Source organism: Schistocerca serialis, chromosome 9 (assembly GCF_023864345.2).
Source record: "Schistocerca serialis cubense isolate TAMUIC-IGC-003099 chromosome 9, iqSchSeri2.2, whole genome shotgun sequence".
Classification (NCBI taxonomy): Eukaryota; Metazoa; Arthropoda; class Insecta; order Orthoptera; family Acrididae; genus Schistocerca; species Schistocerca serialis.
Genome location: NC_064646.1, coordinates 347,431,205 through 347,450,414, shown reverse-complemented (window position 1 = coordinate 347,450,414; position 19,210 = coordinate 347,431,205). Strand labels below are relative to the sequence as shown.

The 19,210-nt window shown below is 37.5% G+C and overlaps 1 protein-coding gene across 1 annotated transcript in view; it reads left to right on the top strand.

Moving 5' to 3' along the window:
- LOC126419875 (ankyrin repeat domain-containing protein 50) overlaps positions 1-8,009 on the top strand; it is a 513,285-nt gene extending 505,276 nt beyond the window's left edge. Inside the window, exons 25-26 of the mRNA XM_050087125.1 lie at positions 1,433-2,806; positions 7,057-8,009. The gene's annotated coding sequence lies outside the window, so the exon portion shown is untranslated. The remainder of the gene's footprint in view (positions 1-1,432; positions 2,807-7,056) is intronic.
- Positions 8,010-19,210: the final 11,201 nt, after the last annotated feature.

Here is a 19,210-nt window from a genome sequence, read left to right as displayed (position 1 = left end):
TGCTATGGTTTGCACTTTATCAGTATTGGACATTGTATCAAGAGTTCTGTTGTATTCAAAGTTATAGAACTCTCCGTGTACAGTATTGAGTCTTCTGTTGGTCTGTAGTCTTCTGATATATTTGTAACATTTCCTTAAACATTTCACAGGTTAGAATGTGGGATTTAACATTGATATCTATGGTTCTCAAAATGTAATAATTTGCAAGTGTGTCTTTTTTTTTTTTTTTTTTTTTCGTGTTTCTTTATATTATCTGTAGCATATCAACCAAGGCCTTTTGCCATGAACATAACAATTATTTCCAGGTCCCATAATGGAAAACTTGCAGCATCTTGTAATTTTCATATATAAGACCTTTGTACCAACTATTCAAAAATGAAAATTACATGCTACCACAATAAAACAATAAATTTTTGCAATTTATTTTAAAGAAATTGCTTACAGACATATTTACACCAATGATGAATGATAGTTAAATATATTTGACAACAAAAGCATATGCAGGTTAATTAACAAATTTCCGTAAAATAATTATAAACTTCCTTATATCAAAGACCTTTGCAACAACTGCTCGAAAGTAACGTGCTTCTAAAATAATATAAAACAACTCAGATTTATTTTATGAGCATAACATGGAATCATAGGAACAACGACATAATGGCATAATTTACTACTAAAAACTCATCCATAAAGTAAATTATAATGTGCCTAGTATATCTACAGATATGACTTGTTCCTATATCAAAATCACAAGTGTAACTAATGTCTCTGTTCCTACATCAAAATCACAAGTGTAACTGTCTCTGATGTATAATGCTTTGGTTTTAGATACTTGGAAATGGCCTAAGGCCAAAATTATACAATTATACATGAAATAAAGAGAATGGCAGCTGAAGGCATCATGAAATCTTTCAAAAAATTATCCTTTAATGTTGCTGAAAATGCATTCTCCTTCATAATTTACCTGTAAAGTGTTCTGTAATGTCCTATCCTTTTCACAATGATTTAGCTGATATAAAAGAGCCTTTTTGTATGGCACAGCTATGTTATTATCTCTGCGTTGAGTAATATTACTTTACTTTTCCTGAATTTCCTCAGTTGCTTGTTTCTTTGATTTAAGGATAGTATTCCCCACAGATGTCCATAGAGTATCAAGCAATGAAGAATGCAATGTTTGCTTTTTTGAGGTAGATTCTGTGATGGATTTCATGGCAAATCAACTTGGCTTTTCCATAGATTCGGAGAATATTATATATTGATACTCAGGTGTAAAATAATATTTCAAGATACAAAATTAATTGAACATTGGTATACACTGAGAACTCTGAACAAGTGTTAGTAGTTTCCCATCTATTTAAATTTTACTTTAATAATGATGCTGTGATGTCGTATGTAGTATGCAATTATTAATGACTTTTTCAATCTTTTGCAGATGATTGGTGATCCCAGCTTTCTGTGAAAGAAGAGGATATATAAAATACATAATATGTGACCTCTTGTCAATACAACTGCCATATTCTTTGTAGACAGGGAAGTGTTTATCTAGAGTGTGAATGTAAATAACAGCAAACCTTTGTTTTGTATTTTTATCAAGAGTAATTTAAACTGGTCTATGTTTAAGTAAAATCAAATCTGTTGTGAGCTCTCTTTAAGAGTGTTTCTTATTTGTACAGCACAATAGTCATTATTTTCTAGATGTCGTTTTGCAAGCGTAGTTTTTAAGCTGTGTTTAGAAGACTTAAAACTGGGTTTAGTGTGAAATAAGCTTTGCCACATGAACTTCAGTATGTAAGGAGCAATCTGAGAGTAAGAAACTTGCAGATCTTGGTGTTGACTGGGCATTTTTTTTTTAGAAGTAAATGGGTATGAATACTCATTGGTCTAATATATAACACAGTCTCATAGGTTCCTAAGTGTCTGAGCTGATGGTCAGTTAATATTTACCCCACTCTTCATTTTTCATTGGACCACTGACATCAGTTGAATATGTATATAATCTCAGTGATCCAAGTGCAGTTTCATAATTGAAATCAGGAGAATGATTTCCTAAATTAGCTTGTAGTTTGCCACTGTAAATAGACATCTAATAATGACAGTGATTTTGTGTTTCGTGTTATTTATTGTACAAATAATGTTTTAAATGCCTTTTATGTCTGCGTATTTGATGTCGGTCCTTCTTTGCTAATTTTCATTTTCCTGGAATTGTGATAAATGTTTTCAGCTCTTATTTGGTGTTAGTAGATGTTACACCTAATCCAGATACCATGTGATAAAGTTTAGTATACATGTATAGAATTTAAAAGACAAATATCTGTTAAGAATTAGAACTGTTATTTACTTTAAATTTTCAGAGACGATTAAAGGAGTTGTGTAAAAAAACTATATATAGACTATTGTTAGCACAGTGTATAATTGATAGTGTTGCATATATTTGAGAAAGCCAAATGTAATTGAAAAACATAAATGTTAAGCACATCTTATTTATTTGTGGTTGAATATACAATTGATCTCATTCTTTTATAGAAATACATGTTCTTTATATCAAGGAACACTGCTGACATTGTGATTAAAAAGTGCTGAAGTGCCATTTAAGAAGCTATAAAATACATGTATTCTTCTCAAGCATTACTAGAATCTGAGGAACCATCTAAAGCTCCAGTAATTAATGTCAAATGGAAGTCAGTAAAAGAAATTTTGTATAAAGAGATGACTCACTGTGGAGAAAACATTCAGAAAAATTGGACAGCTTCTTGCACAATTTTCGCAGCTTGAGATGCTGTTGGAAGCTAGAGCCCAACTAAGCTTTGTAAGTATAAAGTTATATTTTACTGAATTATATGTAGGCTTAAAGGAACATCTACCTTTGGGCAGACTTAATATTTTTTATTTCCTGTTTAATAGGTTAGAAATTTATCTTTCATTGATATCAGTGTTGATTACAGTTGATGGTAATTACACTAGAACACACATGTGCACAGTGATCAGTTAGTAAGCAAAGTTCCACATTGTTAGTCATAGTCCGCAGCTCGTGGTCGCACGGTAGTGTTCTCGCTTCCCGCGCCCGGGTTCGATTCCCGGCGGGGTCAGGGATTTTCTCTGCCTCGTGATGACTGGGTGTTGTGTGATGTCCTTAGGTTAGTTAGGTTTAAGTAGTTCTAAGTTCTAGGGGACTGATGACCATAGATATTAAGTCCCATAGTGCTCAGAGCCATTTGAACCATTTTTTGTTAGTCATATCTAGAAAGGGATATCTAAATGTTAGGTTGTTTGCAGTTTTGTGAAATCATTTCAAGTGAGTGCCAGTGTGATGCTTTCAAGACCATTGGGAGTTCATTATCTAATCCTTGCCTAGCTAAGTTACCAGTGACACATCGCAGTACCCTCACTATTTTGGTAAACTCAAATTTATGTGATATGATATGCCATTGTTTATACTTTAGGAGTGGAGGAGAATACTCACTGAAAAGCAAAAGCATTGAGTCGTGGACAGGCTCACACAAAAAAGAAAGAAAACTTGTTAGCTTTGGGAATAATCCTTTCTTGAGCTAGAGTACAGATACATACAGAAAACACATGTGCACGTACCCTCATCCACACATGTCTGTGCATCTACATGGCGCCATGCTGGACACATAATGCCAGCATTCATCATATTTTTTTCATAACTAGCAGATGCATTCTCAGTGCTGTAACAGTGAAATAGTATGCATCTGTTAATATGTGATAGGCCATGTGAAAGTGTTTTGGAGTGCTATCTAGGTGCCTTTTGCAGTGTGTCTTATTCACGTACTCTGTTAAGTAGTGAGTCCTTATTGGGCTGATAAAATAAATAGTGGGCTTAATATACAAGATCAGTAATCATCAAGTGAGAGTTCTGCATCACTCTTATAATGATAATCTTTAACATTTTTATGTCAATTAAAAAGTCATGAATCTGAATCTGAACATACAAATGTGCACTTTAATCTGAATTATGCGTTTTAGTATGATTTATGAAATTCCAATGCTCTTGCAGTGTCCTCTGATGTTGTTAAGTGTTTCTCTGTGGATATGTATAACATATGGGCTTCCTGCCTCATCGTAGCTCTGCATGTGTGATAACACCTGTTTTCTGGTGCTCTCTGGCAACTGCTGAATAAACTTATTTCTAACAGGTCATGAGAAAATATTGTGAAGGGTGGCTTGGAAAGCCTTACTTTCAAAGTAAATTTTCTTTTACGCATGATGAATTATGTTACGTGTGAGATGGGCAATGAATTTCTTATATCACAGAGCATTTGACTCTCATTTAAAACTTGACACTTTGAGGACCAGCCTCTTAGAAGAATTTTGTGCCCAGAAGACTGGACATTTATGACATTATTTAAAATTTTACTGGAACATTGGTGTGATGTATCTTAACGTGTAACACATGCAAAGAAATACCAGTAGTATATGTGCAAGCTTGTCTCTTCTTATAGCTACTCTGTGTATATTAATTTAAACCTTAACATTTTCTATTTGTGTGCTTGTGCTACTTAACGGTTGACTACATCACATGTCCTATGCTCTGAATATCTGCTGTCATCTGGCGGTGAGATCACGTGACATGAACTATGATTGGCTCACAAAAGCATATCACAGTATCGATTTCAATGCTTCAGAGCCTAAGGTGCTGTGTTTGGTGGAATTCAAATTTATACTTTCATAATACAAAAATATGCAGTGTACATGTTGCTGCACATCAAAGATCCTTCCAACAATGTGTTGTTCTTTTTTTTCTCTTAAGTTTCCTTTTCTAAAGTGCCAGGAAGAAGTTATACACCAACGTACAAAACCTTAACCATTCAAAGGATTTGTATGCCTCACAGTTCTGAGGGAAAGTATCCTCTCACTTAACACAGAAAAAGTGCATTTTTAACTGGGAATCCAAGAAAAATCCAAGCATTTTTTTCCTTGTCAGTGTATACACCTTGTTCATTGTATTTACTCTCTCTTCCTCAGAGTTCATGAAGCAGTCTTTCTTCAGTGTAGAACAATGATGGAAATTCCAGAATGGAACAATACATAAAATAAGGGTAAGGCAACCACTCACCTATAATGGACTGATAAGTGGAGCCTAGAAACATGTAACAGAAAATTCATACCAGGTTTTAAGCTCTTACTCTGTTTTCTCGCAAAAGTACACACATTGACATGCATAACCACCCAGACACACACTCCCACAGCCGTGATGAGAAGTGTACTTCCCAGCCATGTGAACAAGTAGAATTCAGAAGTGGAACTCTACTTGGAGAGGATATTTCTAGTAATTTAACAAAAAGAGTGAAAATAGGATTGGGGTTTAATGTTGTGCCAATGGGTAGACATTAAAGATACGGCACAAGCAGGGAATGGACAAGGCATAGGGAGAAAAATTGGTCATGGCCTTTTCAGAGGGATCAGTGCAATATTCTGTTTAGGGGAACCCAAATCTCATTAACCGGACAGGAATTCTGGTTCCCATTCTCTCAAATGCGAATTCAAAGCATTGACCATTGTGTCAATGTCCACTGGAGACACCTTGTACAATCTTATGGACTTTCACATGTGTTGAGATGCAGTGTCAGTCATTTGTCATCTGCTTTACTCCAATGATTTGTGAAAGACACATACTGGTCTTGTAGCCAGGCAGCCAAAGTGCAGGGTTGACTTAAATGAGACACAGACTCTTGTAATTTCTTTTTCCATATCCTCTTTTCTGTAAGTTTCTGTCAACAACAACATACATTAGTAAATGTTTCCATGTTGTTTATTATGTGACTTTTTAAAATCCAAAACACATATGTTGCCTAAGCTGCATGCAAAATGTAAATAAAATAATCTACGCTTGAAGTGGCAGCAGGAGAATGCACATATAAAGCTATTGCAATCTGCTAGCTTCCAGAGCCAGTGGCTCCTCCTTGTGGCAGAAGCATTGAAGTGGAAGGAAGAATTATGAAGGGAAAGAGTTGGTGAGGTGTAGGAAATGGGGAGAGTTCAGAAAAGTCACCCTGAACCCCGGGTCAGAGGAGACTTACTGGATGGGACGAGAAGGAAAGCTGTATACACTGCTCTCCACCATCTGAATGCCTTCTCTGTTTTGGGTGACAAATAGAGAATCTTAGAATTTTCATCAAATTTTGTGTTGAACTGACTAAATCTAGTATAGAGACCTTGGATATCATCTATGAGATCTGCTAGAATTCAGATGATTTTAGGGCAGTTTAAGCAGTACAAGTAACTCCAGAATGCAGCCTGAAGTTCCTTGTGGCTGCCCACTTCCAGAGGATGTATGAAAGATGGAAAACATGCTTGCCATGATGTACTGCTGCAGGAAGCTTTGTATTGTGAAGAATATTAATTCACAACACTTGCACTACAATAAAATGACTTCAGTCTTAAGACTTTTTGGAAAAGACCTTTGCTCGGGTGTGTGAACTAATTTCATGTTCAGAGGGGTAGAAAGCCCTAGTAGCTAATGTTGTTCAGTTGTTTCAATTGTAGGTAGAACTGTGTAATGAAGTGGGCACAATTTTCTGGCTTCTCAGTGGGTATGTGAGCCATGTGATGATGAGGCAGAGGATATTTATTTCTGGACAAGATGGAGGATGTAGTGTTCATCTGTGAATGGGACTACAGATGAGGCTTCAGGGGATGGTCATCTTTCATCTGATTTTAGCATCCTTACTGATGTCACATTTTAATTTTTTTTGTATTGTATACTTTGCTTCCTTCCGTATTGCAGCCATAATTTTGGTTACTATTATCTTTCTGTATGATTGCATAATACTATATTTTGTGTGTCCTTTCCTAATTCTCACCAATATGTCTCTCTTCACATTCTCAACTTTTGAAAAAGATGTGAAACTCGGAAAACTTAAACAGTTATCTACTTTCACCAGAGCACTCATTTCATTGTTTGGAGGATTGTGATATGAAGACCAATTCTTTTTCATGATTTTAATTTGCTGATTTAAACTGGCAATCACAATATTTTTACTTTTACTGTCACTGGTGGCCAAATTTATTAACTCAAGACAACTTTGTTTGTTTTAGACCCTGTGGATCTAAATTGCTTGGGCTGTGAAAATGGTGATAGAAATCTTACTGTGCTGGAAGAATGCATGGACTATTAGATCCATTGATTTATTGATGGAAGTACGCTCTTGTACTGTTGGAGACTGATGTATTTTGACACTGAAATTGTCCAGTATCATTGAATTTTCATTTGCCAAATACTTTCACTATGAAGAGATGTAAATAGCCATAATATAAAGTATATTCCACATCGGTGATTTTTTTATAAGAATTAAACCTTATACCTGATTATATTGTGTTACACCTACAGTTGAATGTGTATGAAATAATTGTACATTATTTATTGTAATTTTCTCTTGCCAAAATTTGATATTCCTTAAAGCCCTTTTCCATAAGGCATTAAAAGAAAGGAGCTTCAAACCGATGTAAAATTAACCTGGTTATTTCAGAAAAAAACATTTGTATTTTCATGTGTAAAATAACAACATAAATACAAGACTATCAAAATAGAAGGCAATAATAATTTTTTGTAATGTTTTGAAGTTTAACATTGGTATGACAGTAAATAATGAAGATTAACAAAAATTACATTCCTGGAACATCGGTCTAAGAATGTATCAAGAATTGACTATTACATGTAGAAAAGAAAATAACTTTTAAAATATGAATGTATTTTCAATGAAGGTTGAATGTTTTGTGAGATGCTTAGGGGCCTACATACATAATTACTGTATTCTTGTCATTAATATGAGCTGCCAGCAAATGTATTACTACTACTATTATTATTACTGATATTAGTTGGAAAAATCTTTTTTCCTGAAGTTGTTTATTTTTGTTACTGAATTTTGATCTGTTTCTTTTGAATTTCTGCTAATTTAAGTCATGAGGAAATATAACAATTTTGTAATTTATGTACTTTATGTACTCTGTGGAACAATGCTTTGAGAAGATAAGAAAGAAACTACCTTGTGTTGTAAAAGTCATGGCTGAAACATAAAAACTTCATACAGAGATTGGTATTTATTACTTTCTTTATTATTATCAAAATTGTGACTTTTCATGCTTTTCCGACAGTCCTGTTGCAAATACACTTCTCGGGTTTGCCGTCGGATCGTATTGTGTAACTCGCACAATATTTCATTGATGCAACTGCTTGACATCATTAGGTGGTGGTAGCTGCTGCTGTCACTGCTTCAGGGCGTGATTGATGACAATCATGTGGTGGCGTCAGAATGTATCATGTTGGGAGCAGGCAATATGCATACACGGGAAGACACTTGTAGTTTGAGGAAAGCGGCCCTCCTGCTGCCCCCTACTCGGAGTTGAAGAAAGGCCATCCGTGCGTGCGCTATGGGTAATGACTGTGCTGCTGGACGCTCCTGCAGTAAGTCTGAACTAAACCTCAGTTGCGCATTGCATCACTTGATGAATCAGAAGTTCTTGTTTTCCCTGTTGTATTTAATGGCAGCCAGTTCTGGATTCCAGGTGAGTGCTTAGTTGAAAACCTGCATCCCTGTTGATAAGATTGTCCACTTTACAGATATGTATGGCCTCCATAACAACACAGTCCGAGAAAGATGACACTGGGAATAAAATTTCCATCTGTTCATAAAGTATGGGATGTCCCGTGTCCAGGCAATGCTCCGCTACCGCTGATTTATGAGGTTGCCCCAGGCATGTATGACGATGATGTTTGACACAATGTTCTTACACGGTTCGGCATGCCTGTCCAATATAAGATTTTCCACATTGGCATGGGATTTTACACACACCACATTTCCTAAGGCCAAGGTCATCTTTGACCGAGCACAAGAAATTCCTCAATTTTGCTGTTGGCTGAAAAACACACTTGATAATGTGCTTTTTGAGGATACTTTATATTTTTGAAGACATGCCACCAAAATAGGGCAAGAGCGCAGTTGTAGTGGGTGCCTCTGCATCTTCATTTACATCCCTGCTTCGAGTCTGCTTAGAACAGAATGCATGTTGTATCTGCCTGTCGGAATAGCCATTCTGTTGCAGTACCGTTCTCAGGTGTTGTAGCTCACCAGGTAGACTGCCAGCATCTGAGACTATATGTGCTCTATGCACCAAACAGCGTAGGACACTACTGCATTGCACAGGATGATGGCAATATGTGGCCTGCAAATGTAGCTCTGTATGAGTTGATTTATGATAGACGCTGTGTCCGGGTATACCATCAGCTTTTCTTCTGACTAAGACATCCAGGAATGCTAAGATGCCATCCTTTTCTACTAAGATTTTGAACTGTATATTGGGATGGAGTGAGTTCAGATGCTGGAGAAAAACAGGTAATATCTCTATTCCATGGGGCCACACCACAAATGTATTGTTTACATACCGCGAGAAACAAGAAGGTTTGAGACTTGCCTACTACAGTGCTTTTTCCTCAAAGTCTTCCATAAAAGAGTTGGCCACCATGAGAGACAGAGGACTTCCCATGATGACACTGTCCACTTGTTCAAAATAGTTGTCACTGAATATGAAATATGTTGAGGTAAGCACATGTTTAAACAGTGCCACAATGTCTCTCTCAAACTGGCTGCTGATAAGCAGAGGACTCATAGGATGCCTGAAGACACTTAAGCTACAAGTGTTGGATATTTTGGTTAGTTTTGATGTTATATCTTCATTTACACAATTACCTCTGTAGGAATCATTAGAGCTTATCAGCAGCCAGTTTGAGAGAGACATTGTGGCATTATTTGAACATGTGCTTACCTCAGTTTACTTCTTATTCAATGACCAGTATTTTGAACAAGTGGACGGTATCGCCATGGGAAGTCCTCTGTCTCTCATGGTGGCCAACTCTTTTATGGAAGATTTTGAGGTCAGCAAGTCTCAAACCTTATTATGTCTGGCAGTGTGTAGACGATACATTTGTGGTGTGGCCCCACAGAATAGAGGCATTACCTGTGTTTCTCCGGCATCAGAACTCACTCCGTCCCAATATACAGTTTAAAATCTTAGTGGAAAAGGATGGCATCTTACCATTCCTGGACATCTTAGAAGAAAAACTGATGGTATACTGGGACAAAGCGTCCATCTCACAAATCAACTCATACAGAGCTATATTTGCAGGCCACAAATTGCCATCATCCTGTGCAATGTGGTAGTGTCCTACGCTGTTTGGTGCATAGAGCACATATAGTCTCAGATGCCGACAGTCTACCTGGTGAGCTACAACACCTGAGAACGGTACTGCATCAGAATGGCTATTCCGACAGGCAGATACACCATGCATTCTGTTCTAAGCAGACTCGAAGCAGGGATGTAAATGAAGATGCAGAGGCACCCACTACAACTGCGCTCTTGCCCTATTTTGGTGGCATGTCTTCAAAAATAGAAAGAATCCTCAAAAAGCACGTTATCAAATGTGTTTTTCAGCCAAGAGCAAAATTGAGGAATTTCTTGTGCTCAGTCAAAGACAACCTTGGCCTTAGAAGATGTGGCATGTAAAACATCCCATGCCAACACAGAAAATCTTATATTGGACAGACATGCCAAACTGTGCAAGAACGTTGTGTTGAACATCATCATCATACACACTGGGGCAACCTGATAAATCAGCAGTAGTGGAGCATTGCCTGGACACGGGACATTGCACGCTTTATGAACAGATGAAAATTTTATCCCCAGTGTCATCTTTCTGGGACTGTGTTGTTAAGGAGGCCATACATATCCGTTTGGCGGACAATCTTATCAACAGGGATACAGGTTTTCAACTAAGCACTACCTGGAATCCAGAACTGGCTGCCATTAAATACAACAGGGAAAACAAGAACTTCCAATTCATCAAGTGACACAATGCGTAACTGAGATTTAGTTCAGACTTTAAGCGGAGGAGCATCCAGCAGCACAGTCATTGCCCATAGTGCATGCATGGATGGCCTTTCTGCGGCTCTGAGCTTGGAGCACCAGGAGCGACGCTTTCCTCCAACTATGAGCGTCTTCCTGCACTCACGTATTACCTGGACTCAGCATGATAAATTCCGAGGCCGCTGTGCGATTGTCGTCAGTCGTGCCCTGCAGCAGTGACAGCAGCAGCTACCACCACCTGATGATGTCGAGCAGTTACATCGATGAAATATTGTGTGAGTTACACAATACGATCCAGCAGAAAACCCAAGAAGCGTATTTGTATTATCAAAATTGTAATAATAATTATTAGTGTTACTATAAAAACATACAATGGTAAATGCTATACATGAAGTAGGCATATTCAGGATTTTGTCATGCAACATTTGTTTTTAAATTGGTAATTTCGTCAGCACTAACACAAAGTTAGATTCTACAGCACAGTCTCTGGTATTATGCTACTCATTGACAGTCAGATGTGGCACAGAAGAACATCTGTTTACCAACAGCTGTAACCAGAACAAATGTGGAGCCAGATCAGATGACACAGGGTTTCGTTTAAAGCAGTGACCATGCTTTTTGCAGAAATAATCATTTCTGGGTTTTGGAAACATATTTTAAAGCGACTGCTAAGTTGACTGATTTAAAAACATCAATGTTGATTTCCCTCCACATACTTCTTCAGTGCATTATTAGATCCTGTCTGTAATGGTCACATCATAAATGGGATGTTAAAGTCTTAACCTTTTGATCTGTTCTTTGCTGGAAGAAAAAATGTACAGATGTAAGAAAAAATGTACAGATGTAAGAAAAAATGAAATGTTTGTCTGAACTCTGATACACAAGCAAGTGTGTGTGTGTGTGTGTGTGTGTGTGTGTGTGTGTGTGTGTGTGTGTGAGTGTGTGTGAGGGGGAGGGGGGGAGGAGGGAGGGGAGGTAGTTGGATGGAACAGTGGGTTTTTGAAAACAGAATAATAAGTAGAAGATGAAGACCATAATGTTAAAGAAATTGTAGGAAAAATTAGCTGTAACACATTACTAATCTTCCTAATTCATTTGACAGCCTGTAAATACTGAGATCATTTTGCATTAGCTTTTCACAAGTGAAGTGGAACCTGCATAAAACATTACAGGTGCATGCTTTCTGTCATACGACTATAACTTCCTATGGAATATAGTTATTAGGTCTCTCGAGTGGCATAAACATAGATCCTTACTCCATGCTAAGAGCTCGTACCTGTGTGAGCTAACATTTCCCTATTCAATACCCCATTTGTGTCGCAGTATCTTTAAATTTGTGTTTTGTTGCTATCTTGTTGTTTTGAAAATTTCAGTCACAGAGACTAAACTTATTTCTTTCTTATTTTATCAATAACACCTCAGTTTTAATCAGGATAGAGGTCGGATTTAGACCTGAACTTTTCATGTGAAAAACCAGGAGAAACTAAGGAAGTGCAGCTGATCCTCAGTTATAATTATAAATGATGTTTTACTGCAGCGCTTGATATTTACTACATACAAGGGCTGTTTTCTTTTTTTTTTTTTTTTTCAACCTCCGATTGGCTGTAAATAAAAGAAAAATGCACAGAAAATAATAATTTTATCACCAAAAGTACAGTAAATTCTGAACTTATTTTTCTACATAATCGCCGAAACGATTGAGGCACTTGTCATACCGTGACACAAGCTTTTCGATGCCTTCCTCGAAGGATGTTGCCGCCAGTGAGGACAGCTAAGTCGTGATGGCATCATGAAGTTCTTCATTAGTAGCGAAGTGCTGCCCACCTAACCATGACGTCAGTTCTTGGAACAGGTGATAATCACTTGGTGCTAGGTCCGGGCTGTACGGTGGATGTTCAAAAACTTCCCTTTTAAACTTTCTGAGGAGGTCTTTTGTCATGTTGGCACTGTGTGGTCGGGCATTGTCATGGATCAAAACAATGCCAGATGAAAGCATTCCTCTGTGTTTGTTTTGAATGGCTCTGCGGAGATGACATAAAGTTTCACAATAAACTTCCTTTGTTATCGTCGTAGCTTGCTCCATAAAGTCCACCAGCAGCACTCCTTTATGGTCCCAAAACACAGTGCCCATTGTTTTTCTTTTCGTCAGTGAATGTTTTAAACTTTTTTGGCTTGCTTGGGGAAGCTGTGTGCATCCACTGCTTTGATTGTTCCTTTGTTTCAGGATTGTCATAGAGGACCCACGTTTCATCGCCAGTAACAATCGACTTCAAAAAAACGTTTCCCTCATTGGCATAACGTGTGAGAAACGATGATGCTGATGCCATCCTTTGCATTTTGTGGTCGGTACTCAGCATTTTTGGGATCCAACATGCACACAATTTTCGATAACCTACGTCTTGAGTCACAATTGTGTACAAAGCAGACCTTGAAATGTCTGGAAATTCATCAGACAGTTCGCTAATTGTAAACCTTCGTTTGCATCTCACCGCCTGATCAACACGCTCAACGAAGCCTACAGTGGCAACAGACTTGTGACCTTGTCCACCTTCATCATGGACGTCTGTTCATCCTTCTTTAAATTTTCGACACCATTCCCGAACACTACCATCACTCATAACATTATTACCATACACGTTGCTCATTCTGCGATGGATTTCCACAGCACTACATCCTTCTGCTTGCAGAAAATGGATTACACTTCGTAACTCACATTTGGCGGGAGCATCGAGCTTAGCAGCCATGTTTACACGGACGTAGCTCGGCTATGACTGACACATGGCAGCTGAAAACGGCAGAGGTTGTGATGGGGGAGCTGCGCAATTGCATGATGCGCAGGTCCGGCCCCTCCCTACCCCTTACTTGCTTAGATGGACGATCAGAGGTTGAAAGAAAAACGGCCCTCATATTTTTTAACATGTAGAAACTGAAACATGTGCACTGACCACAATCACTTGTTTATTTTTATGCACTATAGCCAATACAGTGGCACTGCATGATGCAGTGATAAGGCTGCAGTAAACTGGAGTGTGTTTGTTAAAAACATGTAACTCCACAATTGTGTAGTAACCTATATGATAATGGAGTAAAACAAAGCACAAAATAAGACTGTCGAATTGACTTTGAAAATAGATACTGATGGTCATGTATAAAATGAATGAAATGTGGGCAGAAACAAACTGACAAGCTGATTGAAAAATTCTACTCAGCTTGTTTACCATAGAGAAAATTTTTTTCAGTTTATTAACTACAAACTTCATATGTCAACAAATTTTAAAGGGTACCTCAGTAGTACGTTTGTTTCCCAGTCCTATTGTCATCTTTGGAGGGTGTATAATCTTCTAATAAGTGACTGGAAAAAAAATTACAGTTTTGTAAGTTTTGAGCATGAAAACATCTTTAGAAACAATATTAAATGCTTTCTCAGAAGATAACTTATGACAAAAATACACTAAATATAATGGAAATCAGTGACCATGAGGCAGTATCAGCAGCAATGATTTCCAAGGTACAAATGTCAACTAAAGGAAGTAATATTTTTATGTTCAGTAAATTAGATAAAGCAGCAGCAGTGTCATATTTCAGTAAAAACTTCAAACTTTTAGCTCAGAACAGGAGAGAATAATTGACTGAACACTACATCTATAACATCAAAAGTGCAGTGCATGGAACCTTCAACAACTACCGTAGCAAAATCTTGTTAAAAGATCTCTGACAAAACCCAAAGAAATGTAAAATATAAAAGCACCAAACTTAGAGCTTGGGTGACACAGGACCTGAAATTGAGGGTAGCAAAGTAGAAAGAGGAATGCTAAAATGTACATAAAATATTCCTTTACAAAGGATCCAGGAGTACTGGCCCAGTTTAATTCTCATATCACTGTAGAGACGAATGCTACAGATATTAGCATCAGTAGTGTTCAGAAGCAGCTGAAATCAATAAACTTGAACAAGACCTCAGGACCTGATGTAACCATTGTCAAATTCTGTACAGAAGATGCAACTGAGCCCTTCTTTCGACCATAATATATTATATATTCCTCAAACAAAGAACTGCACCCATAGGTAATGCCCATATATAAGAAGAGTGGTAGAAGTGGACAACAAAGCTGTTGTCCAATAATGTAATACCAATTTGTTGTATAATCTCACAACGGAAACTCTCAATCACACTCCGCTCAGATTTAGTGGTAAGGTGGCCCAGTGGATAGCCTGTTAAAAACTGAAGCATGAAAACAGGAAGAAAATGTACTGAACTGTGTGTGTGTGTGGGGGGGGGGGGGGGGGGGGGGAACAGGAACAGTGAATGGTCCAAGTGTAAGAAGTGCAGTATCGAACGAAGATTAATTGTCGTGTTAAGTGGTCATGGTGCTGGATTGTAAAGCGGAAAAGCCGTGTTCAAAACTCCCTCCTCCCATTTATTTGTTTTTCACAACATTATGAACTGTCCATCCTCTCATTGAAATGTTTGTTCTCTTTCTGTTGTCTTGGCAGCTGCGAGACTATACATTTGCTATAAAATATGAGTCATGTGGTAGGAATATGTTACTGTCACAAGTAAACATGATGAATAGTGAGAACAGGCAAGATACCACACAGACATCTCACAGAAATGAAAACAACAAATAAATGGGTATGGACTATGTTACAACAAAAGAATTCGAGAGTCAAAACTTCCAAAATGGAACGCAACTTAAGCAACATTAAAAATTTATGTTTTGAAAGAGCACGGAGAGACTGTGTGATTGCAGAACTGTTGCATTCATTTGTTGCAGCTTATGTGACAAAACTACTATGTTGTCATCATTTCCTTGGGAGTGATCACATTCTCATTCATAGGAAAATCCTAAATCAGGCAAGGAGGCATTTCTGACTCACCATGCGTACAAATTAGGTGTGTCAGTAAGATATTCCTATCGTATGACACACGTACTGCCACTAATGCCATGTATGACACATCAGACATGGTTTTTGATGGAGGATTCAGTTGTTTGTTATTAAACACTTGTGGTTCCCATTCATGAGCCACTTCCTTTTGGCCGCTAACAGACTAGTTGGGCAGAATCAACTGTCATTATAGGTCCCTATGTTACACCGTCCTGTTGCAAACAGACATTACACCATGACTCAGACACAAATTTGAGATAAGCGAACAGTGGAAAATAATAATAATAATAATAATAATAATAATAATACTGGGCATGAGGGAGGCTTGAACATGGGTTACCTGCTTGGCATGCTTGGGAGTTTAACACAGTGCCACTTTACCAGGACACCATTGCTGTTTCAGGCTGCACTATATTTTACTTCTTGTCCTTGGACCATTCACTGTTTCTATTTTGCTTTTGTTTTCATAGTTCATTACACCTTCTCCCCGTCTCCATGCTTTATTTGTGTTCAGTTGTTGACAGGCTGTCCACTTGGCCCTCTTACCACTAAATCCGAGGGGGGAGTTTCCCTTCTTAGAATATATTCTGAGCTCAAACATAGTAAGATGTATTAAAACAGAATGATGTCCTTCATGCCAACCAGCTTTTTCCAAAAATATCAGTAATGCAAAACACGACTCTAGCTTTTCTCAGAAGGTATCCTGAAAGCTATGTACGCATCAAGGCAATCTGGTGCATAGAGTATTTTTGTTTTGTTTTGAAAAACATTTGGCACAATAGTACATAAACTCTTATTAATGAAAGGTCTATTATATGAGATATCCAATGACATTTGTGATGTATGTTATCTTGGATGCTGAGTGATTGACAGATGTAGAAATAACCTGTCATGCCTCAGGGAAGCAGAAAAAAGGTCCTTTGTTGTTAATTTGTGTTTTAATGACCATACAGCCTCTTTCAAGATGGTGCAGTTATCTAGAATGAAGATATGCCTTAAAAAAGATGCTCATACATTTAGTCAGTACCCAACAAGATTTCTAAATGGTGTAAGGATTGACAACTACTGTGGCTTTAATTCTTCGTTAATATAAAAAGTGTGCATTTCACAAAAAGCAAAAGTCAAGTGTCGTGTGGTTACAGTATCATGAGCTACAAATAGAATCTGTCAAATATACAAATACCTGGTTGCAACAATTTATAGGGATATGAAATAGAATAATCACATCAGTAAAATAGGTGGCGGACTTCAGTTCATTGGTAGGGTACTCCAGAAAATGCTGTCAGTCTACAAAGAAGATTGCTTCCAAAACTCTCATTCCATCTTTCCTAGAATATTGCTGAAGTATGTAGGACCCACACCAAATAGGAATAATTGTTGATAGTGTGTGTATGTAATGAGTGGCAGTACAGATGACGACAGGTTTGCTTGACTTATAGGCGTGTGTGACTGAAATGGTAATAAACTCTAACTGACAGCAACCTAAAGACAGACTATCCCAGGAAAGCAAACATGGACAGTTCCAAGAACAACAGTCAAATGGCACATCGAAACATACACTGCACCTCTCTACATACCATTCCCTATGGGACCATGAGGACTAGATTATACTAATTACAGCATACACAAGAATTTAAGGAGTCATTCTTGCTACCATCCACATGAAAATGGAATGGAAAGAAACATTACATGTCCTACAGTAGGAAGTATCTGTTGCAATGCACTTCACAGTGGTTTGCAGATTATGGATGCAGATGGAGATTTAGATGTAAAAACAGAAATAGAAAACAAAAATGGCATATGTTATGTTTTTCAAAAAAATTGTTCAAATGGCTCTGAGCACTATGGGACTCAACTTCTAAGGTCATTAGTCCCCTAGAACTTAGAACTAGTTAAACCTAACTAACCTAAGGACATCACACACATCCATGCCCGAGGCAGGATTCAAACCTGCGACTGTAGCGGTCTCGCGGTTCCAGACTGCAGTGCCTAGAACCGCACGGCCACTTCGGCCGGTTATGTTTTTCACTTTTGGCCTTTTTTTTTAGGTGTATTTTTCTGAGATAATATACAAACAGTGATATAGTATTTGTTCAACAGAAATTAAAAAAAAAAAAAAAAACATAGTTTACAGTCATTGAGTAATAATCGTGCAAAAGAATTTAAAAAAGTCATTATCTTCATATCTCACACCAATTAATGTTTATGGCATTTGCTATTAATGAGGCTAGTTATCAGTCAGTGCCTGAATATTACGATTTTCATAGGTTTGTGTAATTTGGTAACATATTCTTTTACTGATGTATGTGTATGCTAACTAACACACTTCATCAGCATAGTACGTCAAGTGTGCACATGTAAGTGTGATTCTGTGACTAGAGCTGTTGCAGTGTAGTATCATGTACTGTGAATGTTCATGTTCTTATGGGGGCTGTGGAAACGAATAGAAGTGAAAGGGGTACTCCCAGTGACTAAAACACAGTTGCATTGGTAAAAACTGGGAATGTTGGGGATAGGTAGAAATCAAGTGTGTAATTACATCAACAGTGTTCTTTGTACCATGTAAGGTAGTTAGGAGACTGTACTTGGATTTAGGAGGAACAGAGTTGAAATCTCTATCCATAATGTCATACTTAGATTTTCTAGGTTCAACTTCAATTACATCTCATGAATGCCAGAATTGTTCTTTCAAAAAGTCAATGATCAGAAACCTACCCAATCTTTGTTCAATATGAACCCATTGTTCATCTGTATTGAGCTTGTTGTTAAAGTGGCATTAAGCTCAAACATTTTATTTTTTGTTAATTGTCATTCTATTCAACATGTTGTCACTAATGAAAATTTGTGCCAGACTGCTTTTAACAAGTAGAACCGAGTTAAAACCAATGAAATGAAAGCATTGATGGGAGAAGAAATAAGTAAATGTGCAAAGACAGGAAAGAATATTAACAAAAATCATTGAGAAACAGTCAAACTTCCTGCAGTGTACTAAATTTGTTGTAACTAATGAAGAATACAGAAATCATAGGTGAAAATTCCAGTGACAATTGAAGTTATAGTCAGTCTTGGTTGCATACTCATGTAACCCAGTGAGTGAGGCAAGCAGAAAATCTGGGTTTGAATCACAGTGTGGTACAAATTTTCAATTCTCATGGCATTCACAGAAAGCTCCTTGTCAGTTCCAATGTCAGACATCCTTAATCTGATCTACCACTACTAAGAATTTCCTATTGCAGTGCTTGTCTGAGTAAAATAATGTAAGGTGACATGTTGACTAAACACTATTTTACTTTGATGGCCAAACTTCTAGTGAAATCAGAATTATGGCCATCTGAATGAGAATAGGTCCCTCCTTAGACTAAGTGAATTGTTGTATTCATTACTGAGCAAGGTGATAATTAGTGGAAGGGGCAGAAATAATTATATGGAGAGGAGACAGTGAGTG